Source organism: Dermacentor albipictus, chromosome 5, assembly GCF_038994185.2.
Source record: "Dermacentor albipictus isolate Rhodes 1998 colony chromosome 5, USDA_Dalb.pri_finalv2, whole genome shotgun sequence".
Lineage (NCBI taxonomy): Eukaryota > Metazoa > Arthropoda > Arachnida > Ixodida > Ixodidae > Dermacentor > Dermacentor albipictus.
In genome coordinates this window covers 86,764,820-86,784,672 of record NC_091825.1, presented here as the reverse complement: position 1 = coordinate 86,784,672, position 19,853 = coordinate 86,764,820, and the positions used below count along the sequence as shown (strand labels likewise).

The window sequence follows — 19,853 nt, the reverse complement described above, 5'->3', positions numbered from 1 at the left end:
TAAATCGTTTGCTCTAACCCAGAGGGTAGGCCCTCGCGGCAGGCATCTTCCATCTCAGATTTGAAGTCGGCCCATTGAATCGTCCGAATGGTATTCCGTGGGCCTGATATATACGACAAGCCTTTGATGTTCAGATACGTGGGAATGTGATCACTCCCATGTGTCTCAATATCTCGAAACCACTTCACACATCTGGCGAGAGAGTTGGAGACGAACGCAAGGTCGAGACAGCTGCTGTATGTCCCGCCTCGAAGAAAGGTGGAGCTACCATCGTTCAAGAGCGTAAGACCATAGTTGTAGGCGATGCTTGCTAATCTTCGTCCTCTCGCATTTGTCTTTGTACTTCCCCATGCTGGATGGTGTGCATTGAAATCTCCTATGATGACTCATGGGGCGGGACAAACACTCAAGATATCCGCAAATCTTTTGGTATCGAAATTGCTGGAAGGCGATATATATACACGCCTATGAGAGTAAACAAGAGTTTGTTCTTTTTAACTGTGATGCATATATATTGATTGTCGTCGTGGGGCGCAATTGGTTGCAAAACATAGGTGAGTTCACGACGAACAAAAAAGATGATTTTGCTGCATGCACCATTTGTTGGTGACATGAAACATTCGTACCCTCACAGTCTGATTGGTTTCGACAAGTGGGGCTCACAAATGACGATGAGTGGAAACACATTGGTGTACACATACTGACGGAAATCTGAAATTCGTGATTTTGGCCCTCTGGCGTTCCACTGGATGACGGACGCTGCCTTGACTTCTTTCCGGAAAAATGAGGTATGGGTAGCCATCTTTCTAGCTGAGGGAAGCAAGCACTGGGCTTAAGGCATCCAGCACTTTAAGTGCGCTTCGAGCAGACGGTGTCCCCATGTCCACTAAAAGCGCTCGAATGGCCTCCATGAGAGAACGTAGCACCGAGATGACTTGACGGTCTGTTTAAGGTGAATCATCTATGGCCGGAGAAGGATCCGGTGGGGCCTCGACCTTCTGAGGTTCCTTAGCAAGGGAGCAGCACAGTAGCGTAGGCCATTCCTCTAAAGAAAGAGTCTTTTCTGCTTCCTTCGTGGAAGTGGTGGGCCTTTTCGCGGCGCGACTAACTGGCACCGCAGTGGAGTGGGTACTGTCACTTCGCGCATGCGCCTTCTTCGAAGACGTACGATAGTGTCGACTTCGACGCCGACGCCGGACTATTTCGGCTGCCTCCCTGTGGGCCGAATCGTCTCTGGGCATTTGCTTGAGAACCGCGCGCTCCCTCTTGATGCGGGGACAGTCTTTCGACGAGGCCGCGTGAGGGCCGCTACAGTTGGCGCACTTCAGGACCTTGGCACCGCAGGTTTGTTCTGCATGAGGTTCAGCGCAACGGAGACACAGTAGCCAGTTGGAATACACGCCCTTGACGTGTCCTAGCCTGAAACACTGATGGCCTGGAAAGGGCTTCTCGATGAATGGTCGAACCGGATGTCGGTAATGACCGACTTTAACGTGGAATGGGATACAATCCCCCTTGAATGTTACTTTTACGCAGCGCGAACTCGCAAGGCGGCGCACTTGGGTAATGATCGTGCCCTCGTATGCCGGCTTGATGAGGCTATGTAAGTCATCATTGGGAATGGCAATGTCAATGTCATAAATCACACCGGCTATGGATGTGTCATCAATCGGGATGTTTTCCAAGCACACTTGCGTTGTACACGTCTATGGCGAGTATATTCTTGCGTGGATTTATTCTTATGTCTTTAATTTGATCCAGCACCGCACATTCCAGAATAATGGATAGGGCTTGCCTGTTCTGCAATCGTTGGTTGCCTGACGGTTCTCCCGGCATAAAGATGATGACGTGTGACCAGCGCGCAGGCCTTGACTTCATAGTCCTTGCACTTGCAGTAGTTGACGGCGCTGTGTTGAGGATTTTCTTTTCGCCCTCTTACTCCGGACGGGTATGAAGCCGTCGTCGGATGAGTCGTCTTCCGACATATAGTACAGCGCGGTGTCTTCGGTGTCACTGGGGGGCCAACTCGCTTCCTTGCTGTTGACGGCCCTGATGACTTCTGGCCAGGCGGGCCTCTGGCATGCTCCGCGTCCATGGCCGCAAGACGGGAAGGCGAGACACCTCGAAATTCGAAGATTTCACCAAAAATTCACAGAGCACAGAAATAAGTGTTCTGCCAAGAAGGCACTTCGTCGTCTTCCCCGCTTTGTGAGAAAACGAACAAACCTAATACGGTTCCACACGGCGCACTTTGATCGGGAGGGAGCCAGTTGCGGTCTAAAATTTCGATCCAGATCGAGCTGGATAGTGATCTAATGTGGTCATGTGATATCAGTTAACTCGCATAATTTAGTATGCCAGTACAAAGACAAATATTGAAGTGTTCCTAAAATGTGTAAACGCACAAATATTTGCTTCAGCTTAGAGGCAGCAAACTTGAAGAACAATTTTAAGCATGAAATACTTTTAGTTCCCGTTGTTGGCGACTTTCCAATGACCTTGAGCCAAAAGCCAGAGCCGTTATCCGGGCACTCAAAGGAGTACATCAAGTCAAGTTGCGAGAGCAAAACGATATCATCCAGCATGCGTGCTTTAGCATATGGAAGAAGTGGCTCTCCTTCACGCTCGTCGCAAGCTGCATTTCCCCATCAAGTCGCTTAGACTGCAAAAAGGCTTGAAAATGTTCTGACGACGACTTTCCGTCCTTGGATAATCACAGGAGATTTTAATGCTCATCGCCCACTTTGAAGAAGTGGAAGAACCCATTTAAGAGTCAGGGCTCTCGTATCTTTTGCTTCGGGGCTACCTTTGTATTTGGAGCTACCTGACCCGAAGGAGCTCCTTTGTGTTCATTGAGGATGGTCAAACTACCGACCACTACACCCACCGTGGAGTTCCACAAGGTGGTTTAATTTGAGCCCAGTTTAGTTCAACCTAGCTCTGATTGGGCTGGCGGAGTTCCTGTCACAGTTGGTGAGTCTGCCAATTTACGCAGATGACATTTGCATCTCGGCTTCAGATGTAATTCACTCGCAGGTTCCTCCAAGATTACAAAAGGCTGCAACGCTGACGTCTGCTTATCCTCAGGAACAAGCTCTCACCGTCTGAACAGCAAAATGCGCATTATAGTGGCCGTCACCCGCAAATCAATCACTGGATACCCGGTGTCTATTATTGGCCAGCGTATCTTGTATGCGAGAACTCATCAATTGTTAGGGATCGTTGTCGACCGCGACCTCTCGTGGAGCCCCCATGTATCCTAGTTAAGGAAGAGACTCATCTCGATCGGTCAATTGTGGAAAGCCATCACTGGAAATGCATGGGAACCGTCGGTGAATTTTATGCTAGGTCTGTACAAAGCGCTTTTCATGGGTTTCATGCCTTACAGCACTCTGGTGCTGTCAAGCACCCGGAGGACAAATAAAGTGCTTGAGAGCGTGCAAGTACGTCACAACGTAGACAGGGTCCGAACTTTCTGTCCTCCGTAGCGCAGTGCTATATGTGCCGCAACAGTCACCAAATGACGGGGCTATATTCTGCGATTCAAGGGCAACCTTAAATCACTCTTTTCAGTTCTGCGCCGCAGCCCAGATGAACAATTGATAGCAGTGATACGATTACGCTACCGTCAAGTGGTGGACAGAGGCTACGATATTGTATATCAGTGGCTACCTGGGCAATGCAAAGTTACTGGCGATGAAAGTGCTGACCAAGCTGCCCGTGAGGCACATAGTGAATGTGACAGCACCTCGTTACCATTGTCGAGAAGGGATGCAGCCCGGCACCTGGGTGGTCTTGTCGATATTATTACTCTAAGGAAATAGAACGCACCCGACCTCACTAAACGGCAGCTATATACCATGCATGCACACATGGGATTACAACCTTTATCTGGTTTTAACCGATGGGAAAAGACATTACTGTGCCGCCTTCGAGCAGGAGTTTCTTTCGCAAACGCCTACTCACTCCTAAGTGGAATAGCGGAGAGCCCAAATTGCATTGCATGCGGCGTCGAAGAAACGACCAAATATCTCGTGTGTGACTGCCTCATATACGAAGATAAGACGAGTGCCCTTCGGACAACTTTGGGGCACTTAGACGACTGGCCTTTGACAGAGGAGGAGATCTTAGGCGCACGGCCTCGTGCGCCTACTATGTGCAAGGCCATAAAGGTGCTCGTGCGTTTCTTTAAATGCACCAGCTTGAATGACCGCTTGTGATTGACTCGGCGATGAACGCTTGAGTGTGTGAGGATGCAAACTGTGAATTTCTTTCTTCCTTCTCCTCTTTCGATCCCCTCTCCCCCTTCCCCTGAGCAGGGTGGCGTATCGGACTCAGCCTGGTTAACCTCGCTGCCTTTCCCTTATGACTTCTCCGTCTCTCTTTGACCTTGAACATGGTCACCACCGATGATGCATACCCGCTGCAGACGCTGCGACAAAGTATTTTGGGAGCGTGTCGCAAGGCCTTCAGATGCTGGTCCTTAGGCCCAAGTAACCGACGCTCTTGAAACTCTGCGCGTACACAACGCATAAGATGCACCCCACGCCCTTGATATGCAACTTGAGGGGCATGTTGTTTCAGGATATTGCGTAAACCCTGTACGTTGTTCGCAAAAGAAGGTCATCGCTTAGAAACGTTTGTAAAACTACGGCAAAAGCCATAATTCCGCCAAAACCTTTGAATTTTGGCTACGAGTCACCGATATTGTTCTCCTTATTTCAGCAAATATAAACAATGCGGCTTGTTTTGTTCTCTTAGTGCAACGGGCAAAATAAGTACGGGCTTCATATGAAGGCTCTTTAGAGGAAGACAACGATCATTTAGTAATTATTTACATAAGCCTTAATAAACTTACGCCTGTTAAAAATTCTGGCGGACATCAGCCATAAAGTTTCTCCAATTTGCTTGAAAACGTAAGACTGCTGCTAGGTTTGGTCATCCCAGAGAAGCGGTCAAACATTGTAAGCCTTTAACATAACGCCCACTAACAAACGTCGAAATCAAACAGTGCGAAAAGGAGGGACAATGGACTCAGACAACACGGGCGCTGACTCAAAGCCAAATGACCTGCGATACTGACGAGATTTTGTGCACACATACAAAGGCACGTGGTGTATGAAAGTTGTACAAGGCTCATCAGGGAATCGTGCCACTCACGAATTGTACTTGGTTGTCCGGCAAGGCGACAGAGGCTTAGCTTACGCACGAGTCAGAATGTTTATGCATCAGGTGTGCCTCGACTAATTCGCGGTGTTTTGGTTCTTATAACGAAACAGAAACTTAGTTCCCTGAAACATGGTTTCGCTCAGCTAATGATTAAAATGTCTGGCTAGATTTGAGCGCGCCGATTTATTTACAGCAGTCGTAGTGCACTCTTAGGTGAACATTAAGACAACGCCTCGCTTGTCGGCGCCACACTTTTCCGCACGATATCAGCATGGCGCATATAACGCCCACAGAACAGGAAACAAACAGCCAAGCGTGTGCGGCAGTTCGGCGGCATTACACGACGAAGCAACCGCTAAAAAAAGTTATGCTTGCGTTTGCAGACGTGCACTGTTGTGGATCACTCGGTGGAAAATTGAAGTGTGCAGCTAGCCAAGGTTAGCTGCGTCATGGCTGGTCGCACGTGGCAGTTCATCTCCGCTGGCTAACGACGGGGGAACGCCCACGCGTATAAGGAATACGTCGGAGGCAAACTACATAAAGGGTCCAACAGAGCGCGCATTCGTCGGCAGTTAGGCGGCAGTGAACGCCTGAACAACAACGAAAGATTCTGTGCTTGCTTTTGCAGGTAAGGGGACTTTTTTTTATTGCTATAAGAAAATTGCGGCAGATCGAACGCACCTTTTCTTTTTTTGAATCTACATACAGCGGGGCTCTTTTTAAAGGCAAGAAGGGTGCTAAAATCTTTGTTAATTTCTGCGTTATTGCAATGTCAGAGGAGAGTCATACCGAAGGTTCTAGCTCACACCACGTTATCCACATAACGAGCTGTCCCAATGCAGCCCTTCCGGGTCTCTGCTCGAGTGCGTGCGCATGAGTTTACGCTCACCTGTGCTGTACAATGTGGCACGCGGTGATAATCTCAAATAGCTTGTTTGTGTCATGACGATATAAGCGTACGTACGGTTGTGGCCTAAAAGCAATAGTAAAAAAAAAAGTTTTTCGCCTCGCCTAGTGGTTAGACCGTCGGGCTGGTGTGCTGGGCTACCGAGATTCAATCCTGCCATCAGACACGCAATCCAAAACTTCTCTAGGCGTGAGTTATGCGGGAAGACAGCAGCAGCACATAGCAGCATGATGACATGCATGCTATTTTTGTAAACACAAGAAACGTAGAAATGCTGTCTGAGCGGAAGAAATGTAGTAACCAAGCGAACAAGGTAAAATTCGTGAAAAAGAAAGCACTGAGAGGTCGTGTTAATAAGGTAAACAAAAATAACACCAAAAAGCTATGGGAGGAAGTAAAAATTTAACGTCACAGAAAAGCCAGGTTTCTCAGGTGAACATAGTAAGAAGTCCAGGTGACGTATCAGGTTTCGGAGCAGCAACCCCATTGAACGAGTATGTTGTGACCGCAGTGATAACTGCACTGATACTAACGCACCAATACCTTCCCGGGGCCTGAACGGGCTCAATTTGTGTGCATACCTATGTATGCCAACACGACTTTTCCTAAGCAATGAAAACACGAAGACATAACGAGAAGTAGCTGAAGCCTATTGAATATAGAAAGCCACAGATAAGTCTTTGGCGCTGCATGAAAATTCCGGCAGCCACAACCCAAGATAAACGTGACGTGATGCGAAGCACTGGTGTATGTTTAGAAGAAGGGTTCTAACAAATTAGGTTAATTTGCTGAAACGAAACGGTGACCGCATTTGTAACGTGTGTGTGTGAAATGGATGTGCAGCGGGAAATATACAGTGGTTGCTCAAGATGGAATGTTTGATTACATTGAAGTGTTAAAGATGATTATGTAGATTATGTTACAACATTATACATATGTACAATGCCGATATCTACGTACTGTGTTCTGTCTGTAAGGTAAGGCTTAAAGAGCGCATGAGCTGTCCCACATACGCCGTATTTCTTGACCTTGGAAAAAATAATGGGGTGTATAATAAGGTCAAATACTTTCGAAAAGTCGATGTAAACACCTATTACGATTTCCTTGCTACCAGACGCTTCTATCCAATGTCCACTGGTTCACAGGTTTAATTGGTTTCGTTGATTTGTATACCGTTGACATCGGCGATCCGTTTTCGTTCCAGCAGAGCAACGCAGGCCTCGGATGTCTGATCCGCATGACGACGACAAGCAGCCTCGGCGCGCGTTAACGCTTACGTTCCTCGACCTCGGTTGGGGCATGAAGCTTCTCGGGGCGAAGCATTCTGGCGAGAATGGTCCTGTAAGGCGACGTGTAGACCACTGTGGGTGGAAGCTCTACACAGATGCTATAGGGCGCAATCAAACGGGAAGGAGCGAGCATTTTTTTTTATTGACAGTCCTGACATCACTTACACGCGACTAGGACGTCTAGCGTCAATCGTCACATAGGCTAACGTCAACAATCATCCCTAGTGGAAGCACACTGGCGTGCTTTTATGGGAACTCGAGAGCGGCTGTGTCCAACCACAATTGATTGCACGCTGTTTGACTGACATTTATGGCGCTCTCGAGGCGTTCTATAACTCTAGCGGCTTTCCGAAACCGGTCAGGCAAGATGGCAGAGAAAATCGGGCTACACTCGACAAGAATGAATCCCATTAAAAATGGCTTTCGTTTTTTGTGATACATATGCAGATACGTCAGTTTATCGAATCATGCAGTATTTCGAGTGATGATGTGTGCCTTGTGTGCTGTAGAGGATCCGATTCCGGCGCCGCCGCCGTGAACGTCTGCACAACGAGCGGATGTTTATGTTTTCGGCGCCGGCCTCCTCGGCGTGGAAGGCACGTACTACAAAGTTTCAGTTTCACCGCCGCTCGGCTGCTCGCCGGTCGCTCTCAAAGTTCGTTCTCTTCTTTCTGCGCGCGTCTGTCTGTAGCGGACGCATTTCACACCCCTATATGCGCAGTGTCTATAATACAGGCAATCATGTGCAATAAACAGTAGTTGTAAGTTTAGCGCCCGTCCCGTTGTATGTGTTCTTTTCGTTCTTGTACTTAGCGTTGTTATGGTACGAACGCTGGCTTTCGAGGCGCTACGTCATAATATTTAAATGAGCACACTTAGAGAGTGTGGTGTGGATGGCGCGGTATTAAAATTACTGATGAAACGCTTTGCCCCTATCAGTATGTTAGCATAAATAATAGCGCATATCTTAAAGCTAAAATAAAAACAGTATGCCGCTCTACTCAAGCGTAGGACCGGTGTGTATTTTAGCTTATACAAATGACCTATGTGATATTGCAGCACCTCCTAAGCTAGTAATATTATAGACAATACAAATATTCTCTTCAGCGGCCTATGTGTTCAAGACCTTGAACATCAGGTGACTAATTACCGAATGAAAGTGTCATGTTGGATATAGTGTATTCATGTGCAAAGGAATGTTAGTCAAGCTAAATATGCATTTTTTTGCTGCTACAAGTAAGATAACAAACTTCGGTACAACTGTTGTGTTTTAGGGCAAAAAAGTGGAACAGGTAGAAAGTAAAAAAAAATTCTTACCTGCGTGGTTTCGTGACGGTTTAACGTGGATACATAGAAAAGTTCGCGACAGAACTTTTCAAAACTGTTACAGGTATGTAAAAAAAAACCTAACTGATTGAAAGATGTGTTATACCACGTGCTCTTCTACTCTAGGCCAACATATTCCACTTTGGTACTAGGCATGACTAGGAATTACCGGAAAATATTAGTTGTGCAGAAGAGGATGTGCACTTGAACTATATATAACGGCCTTTTAGAGGCGTACATACAGGAGCACTTTGTAAATATATCAGCATGTAGGGTGTTTTTGTTAGTTGCATGAATTTGTTAAAAATTGCCCATGGCAGAAAGCACAATTCTCACCCTTGAGCTAAATTACTCGGTGAAGCGGCCCATTACATCGACGCAAAATCGATCCTTAACTGAAGCAGTAACATATTTCCAATAATTAGGTTTTAATTAATTACCTTATAGCACGTATCTTAATCTACAAATATTAGCGAGTGGGTTAGCAAGGCATAGCTATTCTGAACGAATTTTGTACATCAGTGGTTTCGAGATTAGCAAAGCAGAATCTTATCTGGTTAACCACCCTGCCTTTCCCACCTCGTTTATATATATATATATATATATATATATATATATATATATATATATATATATATATATATATATATATATATATATATATATATATATATATATATATATATATATATATACTGCCATCAAACCAGTGGTAAGATATGCTTTTTTAAGAGAACGCTGTTTAATCCACTGAAGCACAAAAGTACCTGGAGCACCGATGCATTTCGTCGGGCACTTCGAAAATTAGTATTCAAAACACGTGCAGTCTTGACAACTCATTCCAAGTGAATACGCCTTCCCGTCTCACCGGCTACATTTCCTAAATTGATAAATAAGCGGTAAAGTACTTAATTAAATATGTAGTTAGTGTGGTTACTTATTTGCTCAATGAGCGATTTTCATTCCTCAAAGAAGTGATGGCCGCCTCTTGAAGTAATCTTGTTGAAGGTGCCATCTGCCGCCAGTTTAGTGTATCTGCCACAGGCAATTTGAAAAAGGAAAATTGGTGCGGCTAAAAGAAGAAACACCTGGCGGAGGATATTCAAAACTAAGGACTAATTATGGTAAACAGTGTATAGAGTACCAAATATGTACACTGCTAATTGGTCTAAACAGCTTCGCTGGTACCAGTACCAGGTATACAAATGCCGCCTTCAAGTATACTTTGATAGAACACAACAGCGGGTTTGTATAATCGCAGTTGTTTTACATCGAAGCAGTTAGTGCGATCGGAAATGGTGAGAAACAATATATGCCTGCATTGACAGTTTTCACGAAACAAAACTAAATTACTGACGTAGTTTATACCTTGAGGAAATTTGGTAAATGTTAAGGGTGATATAAGAACAAGTTCGAAATGGCCCATTAATTATGGGCTGAATGAAAGTTGACGCACCTTCGTATTCGACCTGTTTTAAGCTGCTTAATAAAAGTATTACAGTCTCCCAGCTGCCCTGGAAGGAGCAAGTACGGTAGAAAGTCCAAATTTATATGGAAAGGGGATTATGATATGGATGACATGTGCTGAATGTTTGAAGGGTGTAGCGTAATTCTCTGCTTGAAAAAAAATTACTGAGTACTCATTTTCTCGCTATCCATGCGCGATACGAGGCGTGTAGAGTGTTCTGTAGTTGTTAATATTTCCTTGAAGTAGGAGGCATGTTGTGGATGACGTTCAACAAATGCTTACCGTACTTAGTTTAATTACATATTCTGATAAGAAAGAAAATGAAAATGTACGAAGTATGCTTAAACACCTCATAACTGTGATGAGTTAACTTTTCTGCGGAATACAGACGCCGGTTGCTGAGACCGCGCTACATGATCTAGATGCTTTGGAACCGCTCCTCATGGCTCTACAACAAGGCATGATGGCGCTATATTTTGAAAACCAATTACGAAGACCTGCAATAATGCAGTGGAATGCCATTGGCCTACGAGGCCGCCTCGCAGACTTTCGGCAATGGATGTTCAAATACCAGTTTCCCGTGGCTGTAATATTTGAACCAAACGTGGCGCCTTTACTTTGCATATCTGGATATGCGCCATTGTGGTCAAGGAATGACCACAATTTGAGCAAAGTTCCCACTCTTGTTCGCCGGAGTTAAACGTGCCTTTGTAAAGACATTGCTCCATATGCTTCCACGAGTACGTTTGCATAACGCTGAAGTACAAGCTGCGCACATTCTCAGTAATAGGAGGATATATACCCTCAATATCAAGCATAAAGTATTTATACTTGCTGTCCATACTGAAAACTGGTCCGGTTCCCCACATAGTCATCGGCGACTTTAATGCCCACCATCCCAGTGGGGTTCTGCTTCGACGAACGCCCGCGGTAGAGACTTGGCTGACTTCATGCTCAGTCAAGGCTTGATGGTGATCAATGATGGCCCGGCAACATACCTTCGAGGCTCTTACTAAAGCAGTTGTCTTTACATTGCGTTTGTTTCAAAGAGCCTGCTGACTGCTGCACGATGGTGTACTGATCTCGACACCCATGGACGTGACAAGCTATCAACATATATTCAGTTGAAATGGTTACATCCCCCAGCTCCGCACCCTGTGCGTTCTATCGATTGGCCAACATATCGAGAATTTGTGAACACCGCATGTCAAGCCATCCAATCACCATCCAATATTGAAGATGTAATCGCGACAACATTACGCGACACAACAAAACACCTCGGCGCACCTTCACCTAGATCACCTATTGATGACCAGTACGAGCGACTTCGCCCGATACGGCGTTGAGCAGAACGGAAATACAGAAGGACCGAATCACCATTAGACGTCACTGCATCACGCCGGGCTCAGCGCCACGTCCTGCGCCACCTTGACAAGCTCGAAAAACAACGCTGGAGATCATTCTGTAGCTCTCTGGATCCGAGAAAACCTCTCTCTAGAATTTGGAAAATTATGCAAAGCCTTCGATTGGCTCCACAACAGCAGCACCCGTTCAGCGCTGTGGGCATATGGCAAGGCTGGCGTGAAGTTGAGGTCGCCTATGACTTCTGCAAATTACTTGTGAGTTTCTCTAATGATATACCAACGCAATCACGACAGACGTTTCCACCATCTAGTGATCACCATCTCGATGCGCATTTTACTATGCACGAGCACGAAGCTGCGATATCTACTTCCCGCCGGTCATATTATACAGGGCCAGATGGACTTACATGCTCCGCTATTTGTGATTTTGGAGTAGAAGCAGGAGAAATGCTCCTGACGCTCTACAACTCTACGTGGGACACAGCAACTGTGCCTGGCCACTGGCAGTGCAGTCGTCTTGTGGCTTTGCTAAAACCCGGGAAATGCCCACATGATCTCTCACATTATCGGCCAATAGCTTTGGCAAGCTGTGTCGGTAAAGTGATCGAGCGGATGGTACTGAGCAGACTGGAATGGCTACTCGAGAAAAGAGGTGGACTTCCTGATTTTATCAATGGATTCAGAAAAGGCCGATCGTCCATTGACGGTGTGATCGACCTACTATCTTCTGTTTAACAGGAAAAGAGACGCCGTCGTCCGGTATGTGCAATATTTCTGGATATTAAAGGTGCCTGCGACAACGTCTTCTACCATTCGCTTTTTCGACCGCTTGAGGATATTGGAGTTGGTGGCCGGATGTATGCGTGGCTGCACAGTTACCTAAGTGGCTGCACCATTTTCATGTCCACATCGGATGGCGATGCTGATAGACATGACGTTCGCCGGGGTGTTCCGCAAGGTGGCGTACTTAGCCCAGTATTGTTCGATGTCATACTGGCGGGCTTTGCATACGAGCAGCCTGAAACAACGCATATCAGCACGTACGCGGACGATAACTGTATCTGGTAATCTGTGGTCACATGTCCACAAGTGCGTGCAAGGCTTCACCGTGTGGCTACCATCACGGCGAATTACTTGCGCCGTAGAGGCCTACAGCTCTCAGGAATTAAGTGTGCACTGTTGGCATTTATGCGCAAATCAATGTCCCAATATTCAATCGTTGTCGGCGGAACGGCGCCCCCTTTAGTCAACAGCCACAGATTTCTTGGCGTGATAATAGACCACAATCTTGCTTGGACCAAACATGTTCCTGCGCTTAGGGCTAAACTGACCAACTTCATACACGTTCTTCGTGTAATATCTGGACTGAGATGGGGCCCCTTTGAGCGAAGTTTGCTCCAAGTGTACCAGGCACTTTTTGTGGGCTACATACGCTACAGCATGCCTGTGCTATATAACATAGGATCATCTTGTATACGCATGCTGGAGAGCCTTCCGGCACAAGCACTGCGGATATGCCTTGGCTTGCCACACTACACGTCTACTCAAGGCACAATAGTGGAAGCACGGGCTTTTCCAATCGACATATACAGGTCTTGTGAGCCTGTGCGTACCTATCTTCACCTGCTGAACAGACACTCACACCATCCTCTGTCAACACTTCCAAGAACAAACAGTGACCATGGTTTTTCTAAAGCAGTTGCATGTACCGCAAGCATTAAACCTGCCAGGTTCCAGGCCACCAACATCCCCGAGACAGCTCCATCGACATTGCCAAGACCACTAGTGAGGCTTCAGATACACGGAATTATGAATAAATCCCACGTTTCCTCCATTGGCTTGAAACAGCTCACTCTGTCCCATATATTTAAATTATATATAGTGGGACTGTACAAGTATATAGCGATGGTTTGGTCACACCATCTGCCACAACGGCCGCATTTGTCATCCCACAACTTGGAATTACTCGGCGATTTCAATTAGACCACAAATCCACATATACGGCTAGGCACTTGCGGGAATATGGGACGCTGTCCGTTTTATGAGAACGCAGACACCTCATAAATGGACAGTATTCTGCGATGGCAAATCAGTGATGCAAGCGCTAAAATACTGTTTAAAGAAAGGATCATAATGCCTGCTCGTGCTGGAAATAGCCGAACTTCATCACATTGCCGAGTTAAGTGGCCACGTGATCACTTTTCAATGGGTGCCTAGTCATTGTGGTGTGATTGGCAATGAACTCGCTGACGGTGAGGGAAGATCGGCCTTCTCTTCCTCTGATGAAGTGCGGATTGCCCACTCGCGACATGACACCACCTCCATGATCAAGGCACTCATGCAGGATCTTATAAAGGCATACAGAGCCCACGATAACATTCAGAGATGCCTAAATATGATCGACCCAGACAATAAATTCAGTTTGCCCCCGAAGGTTACGCGGAGCAAAACGTCATTGCTACACAGGATTTGGCTGGGCGTTGCTTTCACCCGTCGCTACGCGCACCTCATCAGCCAATCAAACAGCCCTGATTGTGAACACTTCCAGGTGCCTGAAACACTGGAACGCATACTGTGCCAGTGCCCAGCATATATGCTGGAGTGAAGGACGTCAGAAAGTTTCCTAGCCAGCGTTGGCAGGCAACCACTATCGGAGGACGCTATCCTCGGCCCATGGCCTGACACTGCAACTTCAGTGCGTGCAACTAAAATGTTGTTGAAGTTTCTGCAGGAGACCAAGCTAGATGAGAGCGGCTCTAGCACGGCAACTGTCTCACATACATAAGCACTGACCGCTTCTCTTATCATCGTCATCCATCCCAGTACTTGCACTCCCCTTCCCTCTTTCCTAGTGCAGAGCAGCAAACTAGACCATACTATCTCAAGTCGACCCCTCTGCCTTTTCTGTCAATAAATTCTATTCTATTCTTATATATTCCGTAGAAAATGAGTGGAAAGAAAACTTGACTGGGCGTAATGTATTTGTGGACTGGAAATAATTGCAGAGAGAAGAATGAAGAGTGAGGGGAATTCCTAAGTGCTGAGATTAGGGGTTGCGGGATTGACGCCGAAAGTATCCTGTTAGGTGACGCGAATGCCCACATAGAGGGTATAGATGGCTATACCAAAAATTACGGGAAGACAATGTTAGATATTTGTGAGCAACATAACCTCGTTTTCATGAATAAACGGCCTAAGTGTGATGGGCAGACTACGTGGAAAGTGGAAAACCGGCAATCAACCATTGATTACTGCTTGATGACAGAAGAAATTCAGGATAAGTTCACAGAAATGATCATTCACGAGGATATCAGCTTAATGAGTGACTACAAAAGCATTATTTTGAACATGGGATAAGTGGTTGGGAAAGAGAGCAAGGAGCGATGAATGGCCAGCCCAAATTTTAACGCTGAACAAATAACATATATTGTCACAAGAGTCAAGGAATAACTTGGCAAATGGCCAAGCGCAGAGTGGGAATATAGTCAGCTTGCAAGTGTAATTACGGCAGAAATACGCAAAGGTAATCAACATGCTCGTTGGAAAGGAAAAAAATAAGAAAATGAGAAGTTGGTAGAACAGGGAGATACGAGAAGTGATTGCCGAACGACAGAAAGCATCCCGAGACCACAAGCAGGCAAAAAAAGCGCAGTTGCCGCAGGATGAAGCAGCCAGGAAATGGGAAATATACTGTGAAAAAAAAAAGCTCTCTGGTTCAAATACTGGTTCAAGCAAAGATAAGAGGTGAAAGTGAACGTTGGTTGTCAGAAATACGCGAGAAAAAGAAGGCCGCACCTTGAATATTTTACAACCATATAAGCTTATTAGGCAGGAAGTCTGGAACAGTACAACATATTCTAGACGAAGATGGAAACAAACTGGAAAGTGACGCGGCAGTAAATACCATCCGAAAAATAACATCCGAATGTTTCCAAGGCAATGACGAGGTCGTACTTGAGGGGAAAAAAAGAGCATGAGAGAGAATAAGATGGAAAAGGAGCTGGTGCTGACAAATTTCAACTAGAAGAAAGCCAAAGAGAAAGTTTCTAAGCGCACTGCCACAGGTCTAAATGAGGTTCCCGTTAGGCTGAATAACGAACTAGGACCAAAAAGTGGAGAAGCTCTGTTGAAAGCAGTAGAAAAATCTTAGAAGATAGACGAATACCAGGCAGTCGGCGGCAAAGAAAAATGAAATAAATTTATAAAGCTGCGGGTGAAAAAGGTAGAATTAACTCATATAGACCACTGACCATTACTTCGGTAATATACTGGGCAGCAATGCAGGCGATCACATTAAAGCTACAAGCTTCGCCAGAGAACAACGGCATATTGGGAAAACTTCAGAATCGCTTCACAATTGTGGGCGTCTGGATAATAACGCATTTGTCCTTACTCAGCGTATTGAAATATCTAGATAAGAAAGACGAATATGTGGCTTTTTTAGACATTAACGGAGCGTATGACAACGTAAACCGCAACATATTGTGGGCTATCCTAGAAGAGGAAGGCATAGGGAACGACTGTTTGCATTGATTGGGAAGGGATGAGGAGCGAGGGGCAAGTTGACATCAACAAGAGACTGAGACAGGATTGCCCTCAATCCCCTCTGCTGTTTATGATGTGAATGGTAAGGATGGAAACGGTGCTAGAGGGAAGCAATATCGGGTTTAATCTCTCATACAAACAGGCGGGTACAATATTAGAGCCGCAGCAGCTTCAAAGTTCTTTTACACGTATGGCATCGCATTGGTAGCTAACAGGCAAAGTGGCATGCAACGTCTGGCTAATATTTGTGGACAGAAAGGCAATAACTTACGTCTGAAATTTAGCGTTAAAAATTCAGGTGTCTGGGTATTCAATGAAAACACTGAACAGACAGTGTTAATACAGGGGCAGGAAATACTTCGGGTAAAAGAAGAGAAATACCTTGGTATATGGATAAACGTAGGCAATAGATATGCGGAAACACAGGAAAAAACAGTAACAGCAAAGGGGAACAGAAATGCGGCCGTAGTGAAACACAGAGCGCTAAGGGGATGCAGTAGGTACGAGGTGTTTCGGGGTTTGTGGAAAGGTGTAATAGTTCCGGCACTAACATTTGGAAATGCGGTTGTTTGCTTGAAGTCAGGCGGCACAATCAGGACTCGACGGCAACCAAAGGTCAGTGGGACGCCTCGAATTGGGCGCTCACCGGAAGACTACAAATGAAGCTGTGCCGGCTCATATTGGCAGGACAATTTAGAAGTGAGGGAAGCTCAGAGTAAAATCGATTACCAAGAACGACTGAGGAATATGGAATTAAATAAATTGGTTCGGAGTGTGTTCACATACTTGAACGAAATAAAACATTGATTTACAGTGGCGGAAAAGAGCTGGGAAGTTTACGAGCAAGTATGCGACCGGTATGGTGAGCAACATGAAAACAAAGAACGTCAAGCGGAAAGTCAGAGATGCTGAGATAATCTCACGGATGGCGGCAATGGAAAAGGATCCTGCTATGAGTAACTACTTAATAAGAAAGAAACGAAATCCAGAAGAGTGGAGTTCAGCGTTGTTTTTGCGGGCGGCTGCGCGTAAAGGTCACGCGGAGTGGCCAGAAGAGACGCGTGGTTCGACACCAAGACGGCGGCGGAGATTTATAGCCATCGGGGGTGGCGCCATGGTTTACGAAGAGCGCGTAAGCGAGGAAACTGTGAGTCGGGGCTTTCGCCCGACGGTTCGCAGAAGCAGTGCCATGGCTTTGTAGTCAACCCCTCGCCGCTGAAACGCACCATGCCGAGACATTCCGCAAACGGACCAGATGCCTCAATGGGGCGTGCAAGTGTTTTCTGCGGGGGAGTGTGTCTTGTTTGTGAGGCAAGAGACTCGCTGCACTGTATAGGACGTGTGGCAACGGCCTTGACATATTGGAACTCCGGATAGTGTCACCCTAGAGCCCCGTTGTGTGCACACTGCGCGCACCGCAGTGTGATTGGACAAACGATGGGGCGAGGAGGGTGTTGAGAATGCTTTTAGGTATGTGCGGGGCCGTTGGAGAGGATTCGGCTAAGAAAGAAGACGAAAAATTCTAACCTTTGACTCGTAGTTTGATGTCCATGTAAATACTTTCCATTCGATCGCTTGCATATTCTATCTTAATAAACAGTTAACCTCATAGCAATCAGCGTCACTGGCTTGCCTACTGTAATGTGACTTCGCGACATCCGCAACATCTTCAAGTTTCACTCAGTGACATCGAGGTGAACATCAACTGGAAGGAAACAATTTATGATAACTGAAAAGGAAGCTCATAATTTTTCGAAGCGAGATCAGTATGCCTTGGAGCATGTACTTATAAATCGAGATACAACAAGGAAGACGAAGGATGTGCTTGCTGCGGTGAAGCTAGGGAAATCATGGAGCATGTTTTATTAGGATGTGAAGACTTCTGCCCAGCGATCCATTTAGGCACTTCTGGCCTCTTTGAAGCCTTTGGATTCAGCGAGAGCGGGACAATAAACATGTCTGCAACGGAGATTAGTAAGATGCGATTGGAAGATTGGTGGAAGAAAAGTAGGGAAACGACAAACAATGGAGGCATACAAAAACATAGTTCCCCATAGGGGTTCAGAAAGTTTGGTGATTGGAATTCTTCGTGTCGTTTTTTTCCCTTTAGTTTTGCTTCTTGTCTTTAACGTAAGTAGGACATTAGGCAATATAATATAAGGAGCTTGGTGGCGCAACCCACCGCCCCGTTCCTAAGGGGATGCTCAAAGCAGCCATCAATGCATCCAGTGCCTTCGTAATGGAGGCCCGACCTGTCTGCCTGAGCACAAGAATCGCAGCGAAAATTCGCAACAGGTTGAGGTATATGCCTGCAGCAGCAAAAGTGTGGAGATGACTCCGCACATTGTAACAGAACGCCAAAATTTACACTCAGCAAGAATCGCGTAGTGAACGTACACACTCCATAATCGTTGTGATTCAAAGCGCATGCATACATTAACTGCTCAGTGGTCGAGATAAAGTAGATAGAGTTAGAGTACCCGTGGAAAAAGACTTAAGCAGACTCAATTCCAGGTGACATCTATGTAACGCGAAACATTCACGGTTCGATAGAGAACGGTACTTATGAATCATATTACTGTTCCGCAGTGAGCGGTTAATGCCCTTGCGACGTCACGTTGCGAAATGACGTGGGCCGCAGCGAGTGATGTTGTTTGTTGATGTTTTTATGCCCAGTGACGCAAATAGGCCTCAACGAGGTTCATTAAAGAGGGCACAGAACCAGCGTCCCGAGGGGGGCACACATATCGTTTGGGATGGGCGGCACGATATATGAAGGAGAACTACGCTATCCGCCACATGTGATTTATAAAAATTCTAGAACGGTTAAGAATCATCACCCCATAGATAAAACATTTGTAGCCAAGTTAAAGTAAGATTTTGGTGCAATTCTTCCTATATGTGGCATTTAATTCTATTTCATTCAGAGTGCGCTGGTTAGAATGGACGTCGAGATCTCGAGCGAGGCAGACTTAGGGTCAGAGCTCTCAGGGGACGCGCACCTACCAAAGGAAGTGTTCTGCAGACCCCCCCATGTAAATATTCTTAGGCGTGCACTGAACGTTGAATTGCGTTTCTTGGCTACTCACAAGTCCATTGAACCCGAGAGTGAGCTGTATACAAATATTGTGCCACCTACGCGAACGAAATGTTTCTATCACTTGCATCCTCCTGAGCGGCGCGTTGTCTTCGACTTTCAGCCGTCCTCAACGCGCACACAGGAAGACATAGCGCACAGGGAGTTGTGGCCATCGCGAATTACCTCGCCGCCGAGGCCAACTGCCCCAAGCGCGCTGAGGATGGCATCGTTAGTGACCTCCTCACAAGTCCCTTTGAATAAACAAATGAACAAACTAGCGGAATGTTGTTTTCCGGCTCTTGTTTGTGTCGCGTTTCTGCGGCCAGAACATGACGCTGTTTACGCAACTACAAATGTGCGAGGATGAGCTGCTGTACTCGTTCGCTCATAAAACCAGATAATGATTTCCGACGCACCAATAATGTAGCCAGATCACATGAGCCGAGAAGGCAGGCGATCGACTACTCGTGCACTGATGAACCATGCCTTCTTGCCTCACTCGCACCTGAGGGCTTTCTGAGATAATGACACTGGTGAATGATATGAGTCGACCCTTTCTTCGAAATAAACTGGGCGAAGCACTAGGTCGTTCGGAGCAACTACAGCTGTAGATGTGTTGCTAGCAGTCATGCAGTATGAACGCGTGGGTGCGGCGACAGAAAGGGCTTTTTTTTTCTACGTACCGCGAGGCGTTGGTTCTGGTTGA

The 19,853-nt window shown here is 46.2% G+C and overlaps 1 protein-coding gene across 2 annotated transcripts in view; it reads left to right on the top strand.

Annotated features, from left to right (window-relative positions):
• The window catches only part of LOC135906841 (sodium-coupled monocarboxylate transporter 1-like), a 100,702-nt gene that overhangs the window by 12,047 nt on the left and 68,802 nt on the right, over positions 1-19,853 (top strand). The window contains exon 1 of one of the 2 annotated variants that reach the window (XM_065438435.2): positions 5,606-5,797. The exons of the other annotated variant lie outside the window; for it this stretch is intronic. The gene's annotated coding sequence lies outside the window, so the exon portion shown is untranslated. Of the gene's footprint in view, positions 1-5,605; positions 5,798-19,853 lie in introns of those variants that run through there. 2 annotated transcript variants of the gene reach the window in all.